Consider the following 7,609-nt stretch of genomic DNA (forward strand, 5'->3'; position numbering starts at 1 on the left):
GCACTGTGCTAGTAGCACAGTATCCCTCTGACTCCTACGATGTTTAAGCTCACATGAGACCTATGGATGTTTTCAAAGGAAGTATCTCTGACTCCAGCCACAGTCAGATACTATCAAGGGGATGGTGCAGAACTGTAATTAGGCCTCCAAAGAGCGAGCAGCTCTTGCAACCTTGTTGCCTAAACCCACAACTGCCAACAAAAGTTGTATTGTAATGAAAGATGAACTACAGGAGTATTTTGAAAAAGATGCACTCTTCCACCTCTCTCCATTCCCCTCTCTTTCCCTGTATCTCCTTCGTTCCTCTCTGCTTTTAACAGCATGATGGCCCTGAAAGAAGCTCAAGCTGTCATTCACTTTTGAATAATTTTTTCAAAATTCATATTTTCAAATGTGCTTTTATTCACGTGTGAATTGAAGGTTGAATTGGCAGTAAAGGACATAAGTGCTCTGTTGTAAACTGGAATAAAAAAAGAGGCGACCTAAGTTGTAAGCTGAGCTAATATGTACTAAGTGTTGCTTTATAGTTATAAGGCTATGTTAAGTACAATTTACATGTAGCCTAATGTCTGTATAGATTCAAAACACACATAATATTAGCAGACAACATTTCATTCACACCCACTGGGCAGGAACTGATAGGGAGGCTACACAGTGTGTGAATCAGCTTTGAATCGTTAATGGGATTACCGGAATGTGCAATCAAGTGAAATCAAAAGCATTACTCAGTGATTACTCAGACAAATAGACGCTGAAGGCTTAATCGTTTAGCCTTAATCATTTAATTGAGCCATAAACTGACATTAGCGTGGACTATGTGAAGACATTCAGTTTCATGTTCAAAACCGTTTTATCATTGTATCACAGGAACATTATGACAGAAAATGTCTACATAAATATCTAGATAAATCCAAAAAGACACCCTCACAAATGCAACCAACTTAGTAGCACATCACACATACCTGTACATTCTTAAAGTATTCAATGAGTGTGTGTTGACAATGTCAAATATAATTTGAACTCATCACACACATGAATGAATTGAATATGAATGACAGTCTTCCATTCTCCTGTTAGACAGTTAGACAGCGTAAGTATTATGGCTACAAACAATGAGGCATGGGCACTGCATGGCACACACAGACACGCACACGTGGGAACCCCACACTGTGCGGAAAGAGGATAAGCATGATTGGAAGTGAAAGAGACTTCCAGAAGATTCACTAAATCCTTATTTCCCATTGGTCGAGCCCACAGTCCCCTGCTCGTGATAGGCACAGTAGAATCAACATGCAGGCAGACACAGGCTAGACATTACAGGACCATCTGTTCGTGGCCAAGGCTTGGTTACTACAGATTAAACACAATCCTATCAATCAGCTTCATTAACTGTTATCGTTACAAATAGTGGACACTGTCAAGGGATACACCATGGGGGGGGAACACAGCTGAAGAGCGTTCGACTTCTTAGGATGGGACACACACACACACACACACACACGCACACGCACACACAGAGTGTGTGGAAACAAGCTGTCCCAAGTCTCTGTTATCTACCTGTAGGGAGGTTCATCAGTTCTATGGAGATTTCACCATTGGGGTTTTCACTGACGGTTAGTCATGCAGGATGACGCACACAAACCCACCACTAAGGACACTGCTGGTTACAACCCATGCCTCAACAACTCTGGATTAATTCCCCCTCTGTTAATAATTATTTAGAAAGATCTCTAGGATATAACCTGTACAATATCAATGCCATTAGCTAAATCATGCCGTCTTGTCTTAGGTACTGTTGGAAGTAATCTACTCAAATACTGCTACTCAATATAATAGGTATGGATAGGTTCAATAACAAAATATTGCATATGTATACACTCACTGAATACTTTATATAGGAACACCTGTACACCTTCTCATTCATTCAGGTGGTGTAATGGTGTGGGGAATGTTTTCATGGCACACTTTGGGCCCCGTTAATACCAGTCAATCATCACTTGAATGCCACAGCCTAGTTGAGTATTGTTGCTGACCATGTGCATCCCTTCATGGCCACAACTTACCCATCTTATAATGGCTACTTCCAGCATGATAATGCGCCATGTCACAAAGCTAAAGTCGTCTCAAACTAGTTTCATGAACATGACAAGTGCAGTGTTCTTCAGTGGCCTTCCCATTCCCCAGATCTGAATCCAATAAACACCTTTAGAATGTGGTAGAACGGAAGATTCACAGCTTGAAGGTGCACCTGAAAAATCTGCAGGTCATCATCGACCAGAATCTCAAGGGAATGTTTCCAACATCTTGTGGAATCAATTGAAGCCACGAATAATTGAGGCTATTCTGAGTGCAAAGTGAGGCCCTACCCAGTATTAGTATAGTGTTCCTAATAAAGTGTCGGGTGAGTGTATGTGTGGCTGTGTCCACAACTCCAGCAGTGTAAGAGCTGTGGCTCACAGTATGTACACACCTGAGGCTTTATGCAAACAAATGACAACCAAATGCCTGGTGGGGAAATTGAGGGTGGCACCATCTCTATAGAATCAATGCCAATCAAGTGACAACTTTGAATATTTCTTCCACCCCTCTTTCACCCCAAAGTAGTAGGGAAAGATATGATTATGTGCAGCCGACTGTATATGGTAGCAGCTCTCTCTGCTTGAGTGGTGTGTGTTGGCGTTACTAATAGCACCTTGTTAATGAATGCAGCCATTTCATGTGTGAAAACAGAAAAACCTCTTATTGTCTATTCTCAAAGGATTTAATTGGTTCTCCTCTTCTATTTTTTGACTAAATTTATATTGCTTTTTTGTACTTCAGAGCAAAAACAATATAGATAACTGATAATAGTTAAAATTCACAATTAACCAGCTCCTACAGAACCAATGAAAGCAATTAAGCAAAAGAGGTAGAGGGGAAGCCAATAAAATGCAAATAATAAAACGAAATTATAAGAATATAATGTAATGCATAGTAAGAAATAAATCACAATAATACAAATAATTAAAATAAACCTCCTTCCTTATTTAACAGTGGATGCCCTCTCCCCCATCTACACCTACCATTCTCCTCCTATCCCCTTCTTTAAGGACGCTATGATATTACCTAATGACTGACGGCTGACAGGTGTGTGGACAGTTGCTCTGGGAACAATTTCCTGTCTAATATGGGCCCTTGAGTATGTCTACAGTACGCGACTCCTGGCTGTCAATTTGGAGAGAAAGACACCAGGGAGGAGTTGGGTTCCATTGCAAGTCACCTCACAGAAAGTATATTGTTGCAATATCTGACAGCATATCATTTCAGACATAGCCACAGCTTAACATAGACTGCATCACTGCAACAGAGCAGGGTATACAGTACTGTATGTATTTGGCAATCTTATCTGATATGAGACTTAGGGTGTCAGTTTGAGTGCTTTTTAAAATGGAGAAGGAGATGCTAAACTGCACTATCGTTAATAATTCATAATAACTCATAATCCTTAACAAGCCATATGGGTTTACATTCGCGTAGAAGCCGCACCACTTGTCACTGATTTAAGGTAACATAATGTATCAAGTGGTCAGTGTTTGTAGTCTTACACATTCATTCTAATAATATTAAGCTCCGGTTATCATGACCGTACGGTAGTCCCATTCCTTGGGCCGAAGTTGCCTGCAAGTTTACGTCCGTGAATCTACGAGTCTACGTACAAGTTCCTGCGAGTTTCTACAGTCTTCTCTGCATCGACCAGCCGACATCAATCGTTAATACCCAACACATTTAGGGCTCATTGAAATCACCGTGGACGTTTAAATGAATACTTCTTGCATTGCGTGTTCGTGAAACATAGTGCTGTTGATTTCAAAATACAAGAGAAAGAGTAATGAGGAAGTCAAATTCTTTAGTTTTCTTACCTTCGTTATTTCTGCCCGTGGACAGCGACGTGGTGCTGAAATCGCTGTTCAGACCCACTTGGTGACGTAGTAAGATCAGAAAAAGCGACTTCGTTATGGATGCAGTGATTGGCTACTTCAGGGGACGGTCATCGCTACATTATTCCTTCTTTGAACATTCATTGGTCATGTATGTTATCAATCACAAACGATGGGCGTCAGTATTACAGTATTGTTTAAAAACAATATATATACAACACTATTACAAATAACAACAAACTATTACAAATAACAACAACAACAACAAACAAGAGACGGTAGAAAATAACTTTTTAAAACATAAAAATAAAAATAGAGAGACACAAACAAAATTGCATTAGACTATGGACAGGGTTTTCAGGTAGATCAGATCTAATTTATTTCGAGTCCTCTTGATCCGAAGGCGGTGCCTGGCCGCCATAGGCACGATGTAGTCCAACCAAAACATTCCACTCTCCCGTTTCGATTTTTAGACCATTCGAAATACACAATCACAATTCTAAATTCCATAATACTATGTATGAATTTTACAGTGTGTTTTGTAGACACATACTCTGTGGTTTGTGGTTATTTTGACCATTATTTTGACCATAGTAGGCCTATGTAATGTATTATCCAACTCATGTGTTATTTAAGAAAATATGAATTGCTTGAACGACAATATATGACATGCATATTGTGGCATGGCCAATCCGTGGCTGAATGCACATAACACTCATTTAAGGACGTCTTAATTAGGTCATTCCTCCACAATTACAAATGAATGTCGTAATGTCTAAATCTGTCCTAACACAAAATGACCAACAGGTGGCGCCGTTACTCCTACTTAGACACCTGTCGGTTTGTTTTGGATGGCACGTCGTTGAATGAATAGAAAAAGGGTGTGTGTGTCGGTATTGAAGAAGAAAAAAAAAGAAAAGAAAATGTGAGCTTGTGAAAATAGAGCCAGTGCTGGAAGGGACCTATGTCATGATTATTATGTCCATATGTTGTAGCCTACATGTTGCCACGTCCCTTAATAAAATGGCCATTTTTGTCTGCAAAATAATTACCATCGAGAGCAATGACGATTAAATACAACGACATAACAACTTGATCATTAGAGAAGCTACGTCTATAGCCTTTATGAATCATACAGTTATCCAGTGTCGATTTAACATATTAGATTTAACGATATTTTTACAATATTGTCCTAAATACGTATTTTGGAGTAGGCTACTATGCACGTCTATTGAGTCGGTTAAAACATACGCAAGATATATACAGTTTTAATTGTAAGCGTCCACCTGGAACAATGGGATGTCTTCATATCCACACCCAGCTAGAAGGGATGGGAAGGGACATAGAGCATGCAATATCACATTCGTCTCCGCGGAGAGCGCTGTCCTTTCGCCTAAACGTGACGAATCACAAAGTCAGATGAGGTGTATGAGAGATGATGCGCTTGCGTCAGGGTGTATTTCTTACATATATGACAACTCCGTTAATTTATAACTCATCATTTTATTTTCTTACGCCTTGCAAAGTCTCCGCATTGAGCTACCAAGATCACTTACTTAAGTTAAGCTAGACATACTGGCAATTTTCCTAAGGACCTTTGCGTTTTTAGAGAAAGGTAAAACCATAGCAAAGCCTCAATCCAAATCTCTCAATCCAAATTAATAGACAGCTGTTATGATGAAGTGCATATTACATTTAGTAGCATTTAGCATTAATGTCTCTTATTTTGGCAAACTTTGTATAGTTGCATATTAGCAAATTAAGCCCTAAAGCAATGCAGGCTCTATTGTTGTGTATCAGCAGGTATATTTCACAAGCCTATCACACAGTGGTTTTCAACCCACTCCTCGGGGACCACCAGCCATTCCACATATTTGATCTGTTCCACCACCAGCACACCTGATTCAACTAATCAAGTACAAATCATAATAGCTTTGCACTTGATTAGTTGAATCAGGTGTGCTGGTGGTGGAACAGATCAAATATGCGGAACGGCTGGTGGTCCCCGAGGAGAGGGTTGAAAACCATATCGAATTTAAATGCACAATTTTGTTCTGTCTCCGTGTTTCAGCTAATTGCGGCTTTTGTCGTCGACCTCCTAACGGGATTCAATTAGCAGTAGCCTAAACAGTTTGAAGATGAAAACTTCCCAAACTATGCAGTGTTGACCCCCCATTTCGTATGTCATCTCCACATTTCGCATAACCCTGCATAATCGAGAGTTAAATGTGATTTAAATTTCGGAACACACAATACTGTACTTGTGCGCATTTTGCAGCTCATTAATTCAAACTGACAAACCCCTATTGATAGGGCTGGATGTGTCCCTCACTGAAGTGTGCCCGCCTGCGAGAGCGATTACCGTGACGTCGCCTGATCCCATTGCTGTGCATTGCGACCGACATTCGACTTGTGCCTCCCAAAGTTACCCCTGTAGTTACTTACCACTGCACCGTACATACAGCTTGAGAGGTGAGAAACCAATCAACCAGTCCCCATCACCGCAGATACAAGAGCTTCAGATGGGTAAGTGAAGTTAATTATTTTTCTTTTGTTAATCAATATTTGCGTGGTGTCAATTACATCTATTATTAAGCGGAGCTTGAGTTTACGTCCTCTGGTGTGATTGTCATGACATGAGAGTTCATTTTGTAAGTTTGAAATAAATGACAACTCCTCAATGACATGATACTCAATGATACTGTTTTAATTATTGATATTGAGGTGTGTTAAAGGTTACAGGTTATTCAAGTCTAAATGTAAACTCCTTTGAAAAGGATGCGTCCACGACTGGAATTTAGTCTACCGGTGATGTCATGATCGATAGTATTCATGATATCAAAAGTTTTAGAACCTCCGTGGGCATAGCGCACGCTTATACGTGATCAAATAGAAATTGATTTGACACAACTAAACAGTTTTTTCTGTTTCTACTTTAGTGCTTTCAGTTGAGTTTCATTGCCAGATCCTTTCAACAGATCGGCTAGACCAAAACTAGAAGCTTTGAATGTGGCTCACAGCAGGATGGGGTTGTTAGGGTGATGAACTAACACTACAGTATAATGAACCAAGTGAGTGAGACAGAACACACACACACACGCACGCGCGCACACACACACACACACACACACACACACACACACACACACACACACACACACACACACACACACACACACACACACACACACACACACACACACACACACACAATGGGTCACATTATTGTACAAAATAAATAAATAAAAAGAAACACTCTTGTTTTAGCTGTATTACTGCGCCTCTTTACTAAGTAGTCAAGTAAGCAGCCAAAGCTGATAATGAGATTAGGCTGGTTGTCTCGGTAGTTGGGTGTGAGGAAGTTATAGCTAGAACTGACAGTGCTTTTTAATGTTATTGAAACTCAACAACCTATATAACCTTTATAAACAAACCAAACATGTTCATGCCAGGTTGGTTTGCACATAATGTAGGGATTATTCTAATACGTGACTTGCAGCCTGATGTGAAATTGTGTGGAAGTTTGAAAATGCTGAGTATAGTAAACAAAGCGTTGGATGTAAAGCTTACACAAACATACGTGTTCTGTGGGTTTTACCATGGAGCCTGAAGGCAATGCAATTGTATACTATACCAGAGAAGACTACAGTAGTGTGTTTGATACCATTCCTCGTTCCATTCCATGCAGCACA

This window comes from Nansenia antarctica (genome assembly GCF_963989245.1).
Source record: "Nansenia antarctica genome assembly, chromosome: 6".
Lineage (NCBI taxonomy): Eukaryota > Metazoa > Chordata > Actinopteri > Argentiniformes > Microstomatidae > Nansenia > Nansenia antarctica.